The sequence below is a fragment of the Microtus ochrogaster genome, unplaced genomic scaffold (genome assembly GCF_000317375.1).
Source record: "Microtus ochrogaster isolate Prairie Vole_2 unplaced genomic scaffold, MicOch1.0 UNK1, whole genome shotgun sequence".
Taxonomy (NCBI): Eukaryota; Metazoa; Chordata; class Mammalia; order Rodentia; family Cricetidae; genus Microtus; species Microtus ochrogaster.
The window spans coordinates 27,939,838-27,957,292 of record NW_004949099.1 but is presented as its reverse complement, the minus strand read 5'-3'; the positions used below and the strand labels follow the sequence as shown (position 1 = coordinate 27,957,292).

At 51.1% G+C, this 17,455-nt stretch overlaps 1 protein-coding gene across 8 annotated transcripts in view; it reads left to right on the top strand.

The window, feature by feature from the left end:
- Atp2b2 (ATPase plasma membrane Ca2+ transporting 2) overlaps positions 1 to 17,455 on the top strand; it is a 320,647-nt gene that overhangs the window by 69,453 nt on the left and 233,739 nt on the right. For all 8 annotated transcript variants that reach the window (XM_026788029.1, XM_005365023.3, XM_013352966.2 and 5 more), the window contains exon 2: positions 6,192 to 6,237. The gene's annotated coding sequence lies outside the window, so the exon portion shown is untranslated. The remainder of the gene's footprint in view (positions 1 to 6,191; positions 6,238 to 17,455) is intronic.

Genomic DNA, 17,455 nt, shown 5'->3' with positions numbered 1-17,455 from the left:
CATCATCTGTCCATCCATCCATCCACCCATCCATCCATTTACTCATCATCCATTCATTCACCCCTCCCTTCTTCCTCCATCCATCCATTTATCTACCCATCTATCTCTCTGTGTCTATGTCTCCTCCCATTCACCCATCCATCTACCCACCTGCCCCCTTTTCTCTCCATTGCATATCTGTCTTCTATCCAGGCACCTGGCCACACTCTTTTGTGGTTGTCACTGAGTGCTGATTCTGACTGACTTCCTGGGAGATGAGCAGGCTCATTAGCAGCCTCCTCAGGGCTTGCAGGACCTAGGACCTGGGACCTGGGCAGGACAGGGCCAGAAGCCTGTGTTTCCCCTGAGCTGATATGGTTGCACTAACAGAGAGGTCTACTCTTGGCCTCACAAAGAGACAACCAAAAGTCCTGAGGGCTTTGTCCCAATTCTGATTGTGAACACTGACTACTGTTCCCATCAGGGTCCTGACTCCTGTATGGGCACTTAGTGTACCTGTGGGAACTGTGGCAGATTCCCAGAGTCCAGTCTTTTGCAGCCCTCTCCATAGCTACCAATCAGACTGCCTACGCCGAAACTCCTGCCTGGTTTTATTTTTATTTACATAAGCTTAGTTTGTTTGTCATAGTTATTGTCATCATCATTGTTACCAAAATAAGCTTATTTTAGAATGAGACATCATCGCTACCATCAATGAACAATACAGCAATCATAAATTGAAAACAGTAATTAGGAAATTTGAAGAAAAGCCTATAATCCCAGATTTTGGGAGCTGGAGAATCAAGAGTTAAAGGTTATCTGCTATAAAGTAAATTTGAGGCCAGTCGAGACAACATGAGGCCCTGACTCAAAAACAAAATAAACAATTGAAGAAGGCTGGCTTAGGGTCCTTAGCATAAGCGTGGACAGCACTCCTGTCTTAAGAGGCCATGCCCCCTACTTTAGAATGCTCCTCCCCAGGGAACTGGCCCACGCTCAGCTGAGAGTACACAACCTGTCACTAGGGGACAATGGAGATGGGTCACCACTGAAGGTCCCTCAGTGACATGGCGCCACTCCTACCGTAGGGGGAGCCCTGAGTGCTACCCTGACCACTGCCTTCTGAGCCATGTGGATACCCTTGCGCTGACCACACCAAGACCTCCAGAAGGCTGAGGTCAGGAAGTGGAATGGATTCTGTAACCCAACCTGGTGGGTGTGCATCCGTCCCTGACCTCTGAGGAAAACCAATACAGAAAGTGGAACCCAAGCCTAGCAAGTGTCAGGTGTACCTCCCACAGACTTTGACCCTGGTCATGACACCCCTGGTCCCTAAAGCCATGTCTGTGTCAGGCCCCCAGATGTGCCCTTTCTGAATGCCTCATGTGCAGCCAAGTCGAAGCAGAGAGAGACACTTTCCTTGGCGCTACCACTGTTCAATGACCCACACAAACCGTTCCCTCCCCTGGTAATGTGTCTGAGGAACCAGAAACCCCAGGTCTGGGCTGGGTTCCAGCACCCTGGCATGTCCCATCACCCCCTCTCAGAGCATCAAAGCTAATATCAATTGTGTCCCTTATCTGGAAAAAAAAAATGTCCCATGATGAACTCCAGTTTCAGAGGGTATCTGGGATCTGAGAACTGCCACTGGCTCTGTTCAGACACAAAGACGCCCACTTTTTCCTGTGATCTCGGCTCCTACCTGCTGCCAGCCAAGAGGAGGGTTGTCCCTGCTCAGTTCCTGTCCCAATCACAGCAGCCCAGCTAAGGAAGGAGGGGCAGATGAACAAGGGCTGACACCTGTGGCATGCTCCACATCTCAATCCATTCTTCATAGCTCCATCCGGTCATGGCTGGGAGAGCAATAGGAGCTGCTTAGAACCCAACACTCACTGAGGCTACCATGGCCCTAGTCACGTGTTCAAATCATGTCAAAGTAGTGTCCCCCAGTTGTTCCTCCTAGGAGCCCATGGCCTACTGCTGCAGAGAAAATACACCAGCTTGTGAAAAACAGAGATTGGGAGGTGGAGCGCGTAGGAGCTGGGAGGGGGTATCCTCCTGTCTTGGCCAGAAATGAAACAGGAGCATTGTGAAGAGGTTGCTCAGAGAGGGTGAAATTCCACACCCCGGATTCCTATTGGCAGAGTGGGCAAGGTGCCTGAGACATCAATGGGGCCGCCTCTCCTCAGAGCATGGCCTGAGGAATGCTGGTTGACTCCAGAAGAGATGAGATCAAGTCGGGATGGGAAAGGCTGGCCTGGGTGAACTGAAGCTGGTACACACAAGGCAGGACTTGTCAGAGCGCCGATGTGTCTGTTCATCCCCAGCGAAAGGGGCCCACGTGCAACAGTCCTCTGGGCACTTCTGTTTGTGCCACCAGATTTGGAGAAAGCTGAGGATTGGTGTTTCCCCAAGTCCATTCTGGTGACTTGAATGTAGCCCAAACCCCAGCCCACAAACAGGGATAAGTCAGAGACAGGCTGCGGCTTTCCCAGCATTCAACCAGAAACAGGCCAGCCCTGAGATGAGGACCCAGGGCTCCTGGAAATAACCTGTTTGGGTAGGTGGGTTGGGTCTTTGGTGCTATTAGCATGTGCAGAAATGGCATTCACATGAGCTGAGACAATCATGGAGGAGACAGGAATCCTGCTGATTACCTAGCCAACATGAATCAATGCCCTAGGACTTTATGACCAGACAGTTAGATGCATGCTAAAACCTCATTCGCTCACTGTCTGCCCAGAGGGGACCTCAGGGGTCCTTAGAGTTAGTCCCTGTGGACTTGGAAAAGGTGATTACGCTTTAAAGTTTATATCCAGGCCCCCTCTTCCAAGAAGCCTCCTGATCGGCCCCACACCACCTGTGGCTGGAGAAGGGAGACTCACTTAGAAACAAGGCCAGTAAATGATGATGCCCAGCTCCCAGCCCTGCCCTGTTTTCTCTTCCTGGTCACTGGTGATATTGGTCCCCTGCATTCTGGCTGATATCAGAGGGTCCCCACTTCTCTGCAGCACTAACTCAACCACCCTGAGGCCTGATCACCACAGGTTGGGGTCAAGGCCTGAGATTCAACTGTGCTCCAAGGCTACTGCCCCCCTCAGTCGGCTGACTGTAAGGGGATCCAGGTGATAAGGGTTCACCTGCAGTTCAGAAGGGCATGGAGTGTGAGCTGACGGACGGGTGTGACAACCTCTGGCTCCCATTCCTACTTGCCCATGCTGAGACCCAGCTCTGTTCCTCTGGTCATCTCAGAATCTTCCAGGCTAAAGGCTGTGGGACTGGGTCCTAACAGCAGCTCCTCTCCCAGTCTTTGTCATTATTCATGGACAGAAAAAATAGACAGGTCCATAGCCATGGTCAGCTAGGACAAAAACCTTAGCAGAGATGACACCCAAGAACTGCCCTCCTGGCTGAGGGACAGGGTCTCCTTTCCTCCATAATGAAAAATTCACCAGCCAAGGCAGTTAACTCATTAATTTTTCATCTTGCTAGGGGAGATGGGGCACCACTGTGAACCAGACCTGGCTGAGTATGGCCTGGGAACAAGGCCCCTATCTCCATGAGCTCAGAGCCTTAGGTAGGGAGGAAGCCTTTGGAGCTTCCCAGAAAGGGTATTAGGTAGGACAAGTGGCCAAGTCCACACTTTCTTCTTGATATAGGAGAGGGTCCAAAAGGAGTATGTGGCTAGAATATTACTCAGCCTTAAAAATGAAAGAGATTCCCACCACTGAGCCACAGGAGAACATTAGGTTGAGTGAAATAAATCAGGCACAAAGAGACAAATTCTGTCTGTGCTTAGCTTAAAAAGTTGATCCAGCAGAATAGAGTAAGATCGTAGCTACCAGAGCCTGGGGAGGTGGGTAAAGGAGACAGGATCTCGATGGGCACAGGGTACCGATGGGTAGAAGCATCTGCCCACATCTACAGAAAGTTGACTGACAGCCACATAGTGTGTATTTTGATAGGACTAGCTGAGAGGATGATGAGTGTTCTTAACACAGATATGGTGAATGCCTAAGCTGATGGGCATGGCAGTGACCCCATCAGGTGCACACACATGCTAGTCACACTGCACCCCACAAATCTCGACAGTCTGTCTATGCAGAGCAAGTGTCAGAAAGCATCACCATGGCCACGTGGTTAGCGCCTGTGTGTGTGGATCTCAGCTGGGCACCACATGTGAAGACCCCTGTGCAGGACAGGCTTGGCAGCACCAGCTGCCGGCTGACTATGCTCTACTGCCCCAGGGCTGACCTGCCCTGTCTGCACATGCTCCGCAGCTTCACTGGGACTTCCCATCTGTATTAGAAGATCAGCAGTATTTGCTTAAGGATCAAGAGAGGCTCCAGCTCAGCCTAGTGGTTGAAGGCAGCCTTAGCTGGAGCAATGGCTTTGGAACAATGAAAGTCAGTGGCTGCAGCCAGTAGGGAAGCACAGACTGCAGGCAAACAGACCCTTGGCTCTGCCACTTCCTGGCCACTGCAATCCCTGCCTGTGTCCTCAGTTTCCCCAGCTGTGAAAGTCACGTGCTTGGGAAACATTTGGCTTTCCTCCGGAGTCTGGTTCTGGAGACTTGGAGGTGGTTACTGGCCAGCTGCTCACCTTCTGCTCAGAAAAATCTAAGGAGGGCTTTCAGACTACCTGCTCTGGCCTGTGTCTGCCCTTCCCACTGCAGGCCTTATGTTCCCCGTGGCTTTGCACCTTGGTCTCTGTAAACTCACGCTTTTCCAGGAAAAGGGAGGGCCCAGCTCAGATCTAAGAGGAACAAGAAGCGGTGCCATGGCAGGGAAGAGGCAGTGAGGTAGCAGGGGAGATTAAAGGTGGAGGAGGGGTGAAGAACAGGCCAACCATGCAGGCTGAGGCCAGTAAGCAAGGTCAGGAGGGTGGGGGTTCCCAGTGCTGATGCATAGGCACAGGGTGGAACCAGCTTCAGGGACTGTATGGTTCAGTTAGCCCAGGCTTGGGAAGAAGGGTATGGAGAGAGTGGGTTCTGTGTGGAGTACGGAACAGGAATGCAGGGGCATAAGGGCACAAGGCCTGATGTCGAGGATTTGCCCATCAAGATCTGCTCCTTGCCCTTTCTCAGTCTTGTCGTGTGCCCTGGAAGTGTCCTAGGTGGACTGCGTCACAGATTCCACCCCGTTCTTCCTGCTAGGCCTGGCCCGTGAAGAGTTCTAGGAAGAAGAGAGCAACGGTGTGGGTGGAGGGACACTAGCGTCTGCAGTCTGCTCCTCTTGCATCATGTGGGACCTGATGTTTGTCTGACAGCAGCTGTCTTTCCTCACCACCTTCCCTAGGACTGTGTGGTACCCCCCCCCATCCAAACCAGGAATGCCAGGAGAGGAATCCCCACCTGTGCTGCCAAGCAGCCCATCCTAGGAGGCTTACCGGATCCTGCCTATACCTGTTCCAACAGCCCCTCTTCTCAGCCCTCCCTAGATGACATGGTGGCCCCAGGACCCTGACTGGCTCAGTCCCCCGGCCCCCAGAGCAGGCTATATGCATCATGTCCCTGGCCCATCTCACCCCTCACCTCCCCAGGGACAGGGCTAGCCCTCTCCATCCAGAAATCTGAGTTGCCAGATCGAGTTGGACCCATCCCCTTGGGATCACATAGTGAAAGGAGAGAACCTACTCCCGCAGGTTGTCATTTGACCTCTGCCTGTGCCCGGTGACATGTGTGATCCCACACACATACATCATTGTCCTGGTTGGTTATTTCTCAGCTTGACACGAGCCAGAGTCATCTGGGGAATCGCGTCCATCAGATTTGTATTTTATTAATTAATGATGATATTATTGTTAATTGATTAATAATAATCATTGACATGGGTTGATCCAGCCCACTATGGATGGTGCTATTTCTAGGCAGGTGGGCCAGAGCTGCATAAGAAAACAGGCTAAGTAAGGTACAAGCCAGTCGGTTGCACCCCTCTACTGCCTTTGCTTCACTTCCTGCCTCCAGGTTCCTGCCTTGAGTTCCTGCCCTGACTTCGCTCCGTGATAAAGTAAGACCTGAGAGCTGTAAACTGGAATAAGCCCTTTCTTTCCCTTTTGGTCATGAAGTTTTACACAGCAATAGAAACCCTAAGACAGCCAGACATCCACAAAATAAATAATACTAACTTTTTAAATTTAAATTAAAATATTTAAATCTGAATCCCTGGCTGCCAAGCTCCCTGATGTACCTTTCTGGTTTTGTCTTCCTGCAGGGTTCACCACCCTCAGACTGTGGACCGACAGCAGCCAAGAGGACAGGTGAGTGGGTGGCTTGCACCTGTGCACACGTGCCAGTTCTGATGATGGCGTCGACTAAGATTTTCAAATCCTTATGTGTGTAGCCTACCACCCAGATAGCTGTCTCCTTCCCCCAGACCCTGCACACAGACAGAGAACCTGAGAAAGGGGTATGAAAGCTACAGTCTGGGCTGGTTTTCTGACTCCGGCTGGAGTTCTAGGGCCCCTGGGGCACGTCTCTCAGACAAAGAGCAGTATGCTTTCATGGCTATGTGGCCATTTTATCAATCGTTTACACTGTGATATCTTTTCACGGCATTTTAAAAATAAATCAATTTCAGATTCATTTTCTATCATCATCTCATTGAGGTCAGCATACCCACGGGCTTTTTTAAAAGCGAGGGTGGGGAGCTCAGGAACTTGAGAAAGCAAAGCGATGTGCATGGAATGCACTCAACAAAGACTAAGGAGCCTGCAGAGGAAATTCCCTGGAGCCCGCTGGCTACTCTGAGCTAGGCACTTTTGGCCTCTGTCCTGGGCAGAATGAGAGCTCTGCGGACTAGTCTGGTCCTTTCGCCCTCTGTGAAAGATGTCTGAGGCTCCCTGGTAATTATTTACAAGCAAAGAATTAGAGACACAGTGCCTGTGCCTGGGGGTGTAGCTGTTTCTCCCTTGCCTGGAAGGTGTTTGTGGAGCTGGCTCTCCTCTCAGGGGAAAGGGGTGGTAGCCAGAAGGTGTTTGATAGGAGGGCAGCCTTCTCCAGCTACCTGACTGACTAGGGGGGCCTAAATCAGTCCTCTGTGGCACACTCTATAGGGAAGAAGCCTAGAAACTTCCATCTGATTACCCATGGGGTAACTGTGACAATTCTTAGTTAGACACAGCCAGAAGGGCAAGGGTGGCTTCGATATACCACGATCCATGTAATCTACATGCGTGAAGCTAGTGTTTCTCTCTGAATATCGCCTGACCAGTCTAGAAAGCTTCCCTATTTGCTGTAGATATGTCCGATTAAATAGGCTCTGGCGGGGTCCAGGGCTGTAGGAGATAGGATGCCTGCTGCAGGCACGTGAGAGTGGAGGACCTGGGCCTCTGGTCTGATGCGGTAGTCACACGAGCAAGTCATGATTGTTGTTTGTACGCTGAGGGATTTGGCACTTAGACTTGGGTCTGAGGACATGCTAGGCACCTAAGTCAGGGGCCTTTGACTTTCTGACTTCTTCCCATGAGGGTGTAAAAGGAGTCTCTCTATCAGCTCAACCTGAGGACAAGGTGGGAAGAGACTGAGGCACAGACTTGAGGTCAGGCCACACCAAGGAGGATGGAGTGGCCTCCAGGCCCACACATGGTCACCCTTCCTGAAGACTGTGAGTAGAATGTGCCTCCTAGTTTCACGCTTTTCTCTCCAGGAGGATGTTGATGGGTGTTTTGTTTGCCTCCTGTCTTTCTCTTTGTGGCATGTCTAGTCAGTAAACCCTCCTCTGGCTGTCACACAGCTATCCCCACAGTAGTGGAGTTAACATAGCCAGAAGAGCACACAGCAGGTGGGCATGTTGGCCACTACAAGTCCCCACGATGTGGACCTCCCCAGCCCAGCCTCCCCAGATGTAGGGTACCCCCATTCTCCAGCTTGGCATACAAGATCCTTGCCCTGCATGTAAGAAAACAAAGCAGGCACCATGATGGCCCTGAGAGTCTCCTAGAGGTGCCCTGCCCAGATCCTGGGGCCAGGGTAGACACCAGTATGCTTGAATCCTGCCCCAAGACATCGTGGGTAAGGGGTGAGCCCCTGGTCTTTAGAGCCATGCAGAACTGTATAGCAGACACCCAGACTGCTCCCTTTCCTTATGTAAAACGGCTCCAATTCCACGGTGTCATAAAAACAGTTGGACCACCCCATTCCCTTCTGTCCCTTGCTCTTTTCCTCTCCTGTCCTTCCCTGACATTCCCACTTAAAGGCCACCTTCATTTCAGCCGATGATGGGAGCCACTTTCTTGTGCTGACAATGGACATTGATGCCCCCGGTTTCTTTTCTCTTTTCTCTTTGGAAATGTTTAGAATTGTGTCACGGGCCAGAGGAAATAGCTGCGCCGTCGCCCTACAAAGCATCATAATGACTAGAAAGCTTTAGCCTTTCCTCTCTCAGAATGTCAGAAATCCCTAACTAGTAATCCCACTTCCAGGAAGCCCGCCCCGAGGAAGCTGCCTGAGATGTGTACAAAGATGCATTCAGGAGGATGTTTATCGGGGCGTGTTTATATTAGTCAAAAATAGAAACAAGTGCATGCCCAAGTGGGGCAGATTGCAGCCTCTACTGAGCCACCTGCAGACATGGAAAGTTCTGGAAGGCAGCCATTGAAAACTGCTTGAGAGGAACCTTCAATAATGTAGGGAACACCTTCATATTTCAGAGTTAAGAGAAAAGGCAGCTTGCCAAAATGATGTTTCTGTAAATATATGGGAAAGAACACAGGGTAGAAAAAAAAAGAGCCAAGGAGGAGGGAGAGGGAGGGAGGGGGAGAGAGGGGGAGGGAGGGAGAACAAGGAATTGAAGAAACTCATCTACAACTTTGCAGGGGCATAGGTGGCTCATTTTCTTTCCTGTGCTTCTCAGCGAACCCTCAGTTTCCCCATGGTGTTGTGCTCACGATGTTCATATTCACAGAACGGTCACAGTTCAGCCAGGCATCTACCCAACCTGTTGGAGTCGGTGGGCATTTTGCACTCTGTTGTATAAAATAAATGGTTAGTCTGATGCTTTTCCTTCTAGGGTGTTTCTTTGCTCAACACTGTTTTTGAAGATGTGTTTGTTTTCATTTCATGTATATGAGTGTTTTGCCTGCATGTATGTCTATCTGAGGGTGTCAGATCTTGGAGTTACTGACAGCTGTGAGCTGCCTTGCGGATTCTGGGAATGGAGCCCAGGTCCTCTGGACAAGCAGATAGTGCTCTTACCCACTGAGCCATCTCTCCAGCCACCCAGCCCAAAGCCAGTACATTCCTGTGGTCTCAATGCCACCGTGGTCACTGGCTTGGAGAGTGTGAGTGTGCTGGGCTGTACCAGGGAAGGTGTGACTTAACTGCAGGCGTTTATTTTCTTGTAATTGCAGAAGCTGGGAGTCCAAGTTCAAGGTGTGGCAAGTTTAGTTTCTTCTGGGGATTCTCTACTGATGCCCTTGCCCAAGGTCTTTCTAGGTGATGCTGGTGTCCTGCTTTTTTCTTGCAAAGACTGCATGGATAGGATGAGAGTCCACACTCTCCTCCTCATTTTAATTCATATCTGTCTCTAAATGAGATGATTTACAGTGAGGGTCCATCCTGACCAACTGATGAAAACATTGTTACTGAGAATTTGCTAGTGTACCGTGCCCACTGAGCATCATAGTTCATGGCACAGCATCCATGCTGTGTAGGTCGTGGCTCCCTCTCTGATCACAGGGTGTTGTGACTGAGTGCCCTGTCCAGCATGACCAGAGTCTGTGCCACCCTGGGGTAGCTCAAAACAGGTCCAAATTCAAAGTCAGAAGCACAGTAAAGAGGAAAACCTAATTTAAGCCATCTTAGGTGGGAGCCCTTCTATGTGCAGACAGGTTCTAGAGAGCAGGGGCTTGGGGCTTTGGCAAGTAAACCAAGGGGAAGCATTCAGCCCACAGCAGAGGTGGCATGTCCCGGTGACTATGGTCATTTATTTGGCACAGCTATTCTGAGTTTGGAGCAGAGGCAGGAGGAGGTGAGTTGTGGATGAGGAGGTCGTTCATTGTTCTCGCTCAGAAACTATTATGAGGTATGACAGAGGCCCCCAGTGAACCCTGCACATGGCTAACCTCAACCTATCTAGCAAGACCAGAGACAGCAATGTGACTGACTGTCCCCAAGTAAGCCCATAACCAGAGGCAGGCTTCTGAGAGCTACAATAAAACCACTCAGTGTGGACAAGTTCATTCTGTTACAAAATTCTGAAGCACTTTGATGTAAGAAGCCTTGACATTAAAGACATTAAACACTTACAGGGGGTCCAAATGTTAAAACCCAGACCTTAAAATGTAATTTCCCCATGGCAACTCAAAAGCGATTTTGATTTAGAAAACCAAGGGTAGAGAGAACAGTTGTGTCCGTCATTCTCTGTTGCTGTAACAAACTATCGAAGACTGTATACTTTAAAAGAAAAAGGGCGTGCTTGGGTTTCAGTTCAAACCCTCCTGTTAATAGTGACCTTTGGGTCCTCCAGTTAGGGTGGAGGTGGCAGCTAGTTTATTCCACCTTCAACCCCTCAGCGAATGTCACAGCAAATGTCCTGTGTGGTGCACTGCTACAGCATCCATGTGTCACCTCATCACCAAGGGTTCTACTGCTAGAAACTGCCCAGTCCTTCTGTGATTCCTTCTGGATCTGTGTGAATAAATCTTTATTAAAAATTGGTAGGAAAGTGAAGTGGTGTGCAGAGTAAGAGGTCGTTCAGGAGCCACCTTTGCTAGCAGTTTCTAGGAAAAGCATCTGTTGGTCTAGCCTTCCCTCCCTGAGCCACAAGGGAAGCACAGGGGTGATGGGGCAGACATGGCCCCAGGGAGGTTCCTGTTTTTGGGGAGCGGGCTTTCTATTGGAGGGAAATGGACCATGAGCAAGTGCACCCATGTGTGTCAGATGCCAGGGACCATCCTGAAGAAGGCAGGCACTGAGGGGAGAACAGGAGGAAGGGGGCGGATGGGAAAGAGGAAAGGGGCTTTTTGTGTAAGGTTGTCAGATGGGCTTGCTTGCCTTTGAGGCCAAAATGAAGCATCATGAGGAACCAGAAATACACTTAGTCAAAAGTAAATAGCAAACACCATGGCAGGCTGAGGCAAGGGCTGCCTAGAGACGTCAGGATGCCAGAATGCTGAAGGGGCAAACTGGAGAGCAGCAGTTGGAAGTGAGACTGGAGAGTGGGTAAGGAAAGATCAGGATGGGCTACGAGGGTCTGGGAGGAGGACATCTACCTCAGGGCTCATTGCAGGGTATATTGTAGGACTCCGGGCGGAAGCAGGAGATCACAAAAGGGGTCTTTCTGACAAGCCCATGGAAAATGACGATGGCAGGAACAGGGCACAGGAGGTGGGCACAGCCATGTTGTGAGCCACGGGGAAGGTTAAGCTGATGGAGCATGCTATGAGATTTGGTTTAAGAGCAGAGGGACGGACAGGGAAGGGCGAGGGTGACTTGGGGTACTCAGATACCAAATGGTATCCTGCACTTCCCTTCTCCGATTGTCTACCAGGAGCTGACAAAGATCCCCCAAGTTGAAGGTTGCTTAAGTTCCCAGTGAAACTGCCTTCATTCCGAAGATGCCGCTCCCCAGGCTACCACACTTAAGATGAATTCGGGGTCCCACACTCCTTTTGGCAAGATAACTTGGTGGAATATCCCTCAGAACACAGGGAAGAGTCCTCACACGGTAGTGTGGTTATCATATACAAGTCAGGCCACTTGGGTACTAACGTATATACAGGGTGAGGTCTGAAAACATGGTTCACGCCCATTCAGTCAGACACTGCCGCATCCTGGGACAAGGGTCCACTCTGCAGCCAGCACCATGCTGAGTTCTCCTGTCCTGATTTTTCATGAAGATATCACAGTGTCAGCTTGATGCCAAGCCACCAGGCCTGCGATGGAACACCAGCACGAGCCCTCCCCGTGAGGCTCATGTGCATCTTTTTATACTCAGTTCCCATCTAAGTCTCATGTCTCTCAGCATAAGCCCACCTGTTATCTATGAAGCTTGTGACAGCAAGTCCATTCTTATCACAGGGAAAAATCCAGGACCTTGGTCTTCCCTCCCAGGAACTAGGGGCAGAGACAAGTCTGTTCTTTTTCTGGGTGGCAGCGTGGATGCCTGGGACAGGTGCCTTGGAGGGGAAAGGCTCACTCCGGCAGGGGAAAGTGGAGGGATAAATCAGAGACATGGAGATTCTGGACTTCAGTGAGACTTTAGATATGGGGACAGTGGGGCAGATATTGGGGTGGTGGGGCAGATATGGGGGTGGCAGGACAGATATGGGGGTGGTGGGGCAGATATGGGGACAGTGGGACAGATATGGGGGTGGTGGGGCAGATATGGGGGTGGCAGGACAGATATGGGGGTGGTGGGGCAGATATGGGGACAGTGGGGCAGATATTGGGGTGGTGGGGCAGATATGGGGGTGGCAGGACAGATATGGGGGTGGTGGGGCAGATATGGGGACGGTGAGGCAGATATGGGGTTGGTGGGGAAGATATGGGGGTGGTGGGGCAGATATGGGGATGGTAGGACAGATATGGGGGTGGTGAGGCAGATATGGGGGTGGTGGGGCAGATATGGGGACGGTGGGGCAGATATGGGGGTGGTAGGACAGATATAGGGTTGGTGGGGCAGATATGGGGATGGTGGGGCAGATATGGGGGTGGTGGGACAGATATGGGGACGGTGGGGCAGATATGGGGGTGGTGGGGCAGATATGGGGACGGTGGGGCAGATATGGGGGTGGTGGGGCAGATATGGGGACAGTGGGACAGATATGGGGGTGGTGGGGCAGGTGAATGGAAGAATTGGAACTCAGGAAGCAGCCAAGACCAGATGACACAGAAAGCACGCCCTGGGGGCCATGTAAGGGAATAGAGCTGAGGGAGAAAGGAGCAGATGGCCATGTTTGGGGCCCCCAACAGTGAGTGGTTTGGGGGAATATGGTCAGGTGGAGAGATCCTCAGCTGAGCAGTGCATGGAAAGGCCAAGCAGTGGAGGAGGGGAAGGGACCAAGGTGAGAATGGCTGGGGACGCTGAGACAAAGAACAGGGACCCCAGTGGAACTGTGTCCTCAGAAGGGCTCACACAGGTGCTGTTGTGGTCAGTCTGTTGGCTGCAGAGAGTGACCCTACTGGTAATGGGTGCCACTGGTGAAGGGTGTCTTCTGATAGGAGGTACAGTTAAGCTAAACACAGACATGAGGTATAGCCAGGCTACCAGGCCCCCGTGCCACCCTTTTCACAGAGGGGAGACCAAGGCCCAGGGAGGGAGATCGGTCCAAGGCTCCTTCTAGCAGCTCTTACTTATTTCTTTTCCAAAATGTTTCCTTCACCATGAAAGCATAGAGAGATAATTGGAGGGAAGGGTGTTCCATTCTGCTTTCTGTTGCTATGATACAACACTCTAACCAAAAGCATCTTAGGGAAGAAATACTTTATTTGGCTTACACATCCAGATCATAGTTTATCATTTGGGGAAGTCAGGGCAGGAGCTCCAGTCGGAACATTAGGTTAAAAACAAGGAGGAAAAAAAAAACCATGAGGAATGATGCTTTCTGGGTTGCTCATTGACTCATGCTCAGTTAGCTTTCTTGTGTAGCTCAAGATCACCTGCTAGAGAACCCACAGTGGGCTGAGCACCCCTATGCCAATTAGCAATCCAGACAACCCCCCAAGAGGCACCCATCGGCCAGTCTAGCAGTTTCCTAACTGAGATTCTCTTCTCACGTGACTCAACTGTGTCAAGTTGACAGTTAGAGCTGACTAGAACAGACAGGAAGAGAAGAAGGAAAAACAGTATTGGCAAAGGGTGAGACCCAGGACAATGAGAGTTTGTGAGAACAGAAGCTAGCCTTCCTTTAGGAAACCTATTAAGACTTCTAGCACCACAAAATGTTCAGAGTGAGCCAGGCCTGGGGCATTCTCAGTGGGGGACATGTCAAGCCAGGTGCTGAACCTTCTCCTCACACAGTGAGCATGCAGTGCTTCAGCCACAGGCCAGGAGTCAGGCAATGTGGATAAGGAGAAGAATCCAGAAGGACCAGGGAACAGTAGTCTGCCACGTCTGCCCACATGCTTCAAGGGGTTCAAATTTTCTGCTGAGTCTGGCAATGCCTGTGGGCTGCAAGTGAGGAGATCAGGGGTCAGGGGCCCTGAACTCCCTCTTGCCTCCCTTACCTGGTCTTCAAAAGCGAGGGCCATGCAGAAAGAGGAGGTTATGTCTGGGTGTCCCAAGCACAACATGGAGGCCTCACTTTGGAAATCCCTTGACCTCAAACACTAGGAATCCCCAAAGGTCCTGGGAACAGCCCCCCAAGTGAGCCAAGAGAATGGTAGCTTCAGGCAAGTCAGTGTCAGGACTGAATTTGGTCCAGTAAAGGCGTCCATGTCCTGGGCTCAGGAAACATAATTGACAAATGGTGTCCAATGCTGGAGTGGGGTGGGGACAATGGATACACAAACATACACATACACATACACACATGCATAATACACATACACACATGCACACATACACATACGCATGCACACACATGCGTATATAGAATATGCATTTCCATTGCTGTATATGCATTAAGAGACTCAGGAAGAAAAGGGAAGGGTCGGGAGACTCGTCTGGATGGCAGACTGAGTCCTCAGTTTTACAAGAACTGTGTCAAGCCCGCTGATTGACATTCAGACCATGAGGTGACATCAAAGGAGGTCCATTGTGATGGGGGCTGAGACATCACAGGATGGAATTCTTTCATTTCAATCACCTGAAAAAAATCCGTGGAAGCTACTGCAGAGGCCTGCAGCCTCTCAGAGCCCTGAACCAGCCACCAAAGATGCTGAGGTCACAGTGAGATGTGCCACCCCTGTAAGAGTAAGACCTATGTCCTGCTTGGTGGCAGGGCCTGACTTTGGGGGCTGATCCTCTGCCACCATATCTCGCCCCCTCTAGAGGCTCTTCAGCTGGCGGTGACATGTGGTCTTTTTAGGGACCCTTGTTAGCTTCTCCTTCTCCTGCACTTGGAAAGTTCCATGGCAGCCCTGCTCTCACAGAGGCTGCAGGAGGCAGGACTGAGCTGAACTGATGGATGCAGGGAGGGAGGCGAGGCTCCTGGCAGCAGCCAGAGTTGCAGTCCCAGGTGGGGGCAGCCGTGGGCTCTGCAGCAGCTCTGAGTGCCTCTGCCACCAGCAACCAGAGCTTGCTGCTCTGGGCCCTGCAGACCCCTGGAGCCGCACAGACAGGGGTTGATTGGCCTGGCCTAGGAGCGCTCACCTGGGGCACACTCTGGAGGGTAAGTGACGGCAGGGAGGCCTCGCAGACTCTAAGACTTCCTGAGAAACAACTGACATGGGCGCTGGTGTGAGGGCTCCTGCTGTTTGGGACTGAAGGGGGAAATAGTCTGTTCCTGGTGATTCTGCGAAGTGGCCCAGGACTTGGCTCTACCCAAACATAAGGTGCCCAGAGTTCTGGGGAAGGAAGATTGTTCTTGGCTTGTGCCCAAGGCAAGGCTATTATAGGGCTTCCCTGAAAGTCCCGAGTTCCTGCCCTCATTCTTTGCCAGATGTGTACTGAGGTGCTAAGACATGCCAGGCTTTCTGAAATGTATCAGGGGGTTCAGGAAAGATCAGCACACAGCCTGTGCCTAGAGCAGCCCCTCATCTTCCCGGGAGTATGGCCGCTTAAAGAACTGGAGCTATGTGAATGAAGCGTGATGGGAGAGTTTCTGTGGAGAGCCCAGTCAGGCGTCAGGGCGCTAGAGATTCACCAAGGAGGTACCTGTTCAGTTGAGTCGTGAAGCATGAGTAGGAGTTTGTTAGTGGGGAACAACAGGAAGCCAAGACATTGTGGTTGTAACACAAAAACACTTGGACATCCAGAATGCCAGTGTCTGCAGACTGGCAGGGCAGACCTGAGCAGGCTGCAGGATAGCTGACAAGGCTGCCCCACAAAGTGGCTCTGATGCCAGGGGTTGAGGCTCAATTCTAGTGGGCACTCCGTAGTATATATTACAGCAAGTGATTTGTGTGCTTGGCCTGTGGATCATGGTAACTGCTGTCGAAGTGGATAAAGACAGGAAGGGGATTCTTCCCTACAAGGGAGCCTGCAAGTCCACCTTCATGAGGGATTCAGGCAACAGGGCCAGGAGTTGACGGGACAGGCAATTCTGCCCTGCTTGAGTGAAGGTGATGAGGGCCAGTGGTGAGTGGTAGGGAATACTGGGTAGTCTCAGTGAACAGTGGCCTCTTGTTGGTTAGTGGAGCGGGGGCAGTTTGGGCTATGGAGGTAGGGAGGCTGGGTATGACCACATCAGGGGATATAGCCTCTAAATTGCAGCATGCTGAAAGGCCCCACGGTGTCTTATCCTTGTGGATGGACTCTGTGGCACACTGCTGGACTTGCTGGGTCAATATAAGACACCATCTGCCTGTCTGCAGAGCCCTTGTGTGTCCCCATAAAGTCACCATGGTCTCTTCCCAGGAATCTGGCCTCCTCCTCGCTTCCACACACTACCAGGCCAGGGTCACACATGGTGAAAGGTTGAATAGCAGACATTAGAAATAGTATAACATTATTTATGCATGCACCAGGGAATTGTTGGTTAAAACAAAGGCTGATGGGAGAGCAGAGGATGCTTGTGGGTATGTACTTAGGGCTCTACAAGTCACTGCCACAAAATGTTAAACTCAGGCTGGGAGTTTTGCCACATCTTTTCCTATAACATTCGCTGTGGAAGTAGGCCTACCCACCCCAGCTTATGGAAGAGGAAACCGAGGCTTGAAAAGCCAAAGAGTGACAAAAACTGGATTTGAACACAGGGCTCCTCTATTAGAAACGGTGGTCATTGCTAATGCTGCTCCAGGTGTCCCTGACACCCAGCTCTTGGACACACACTGCCGTGCACCATTTCTGAGGTGCTGGGGATCACCCCCAGGGCTTCAAGTATGCTAGGCAAGCGTTCTACAGATAGAGCCACATCCCAACCTCTTGTCACTTTGTTTCAGAAGAAAGAGAATGAGTCCCAAATAGGGAAGCCACTGTGGAGGGTCAGGACAGAAACCCTAGTGGCACCCCAGAGCAGCTCTTTGCAGTGTATCTCATGGTGGCCTCACTGAGGTGGGTCTCCACCCTTGACCTTGGAATAGGACACAAGGACATGAGGGGAGGTGGGAAAAGGAGAACTGAGAGATGGTGACGGTGAAGATGAGTTTAGAGAGAAGTGAGCGCTAGTCTTCAAGCAGGGAGGAAGGCGGTGTAGTGGGATGGTGCGTGCTGCATATGATCTGGGTCACCTCCCAGCTTTGCCACTAGCACCTAGGTGACTTCCTTGGCAACTCACAGAAGGCACCAGTTCCTCCAAGTGCCACAAACTGTTCTACCGTGTCTGCAGACCTCCCATACTGGGTCCCGGTTAGTTATTCATGTTCTCATTTTTACAGTTCTGAGGATGAACCCAGGGTCTCTCTCTCCTCTTTTTTTTTCTTTTCTTTTCTTTT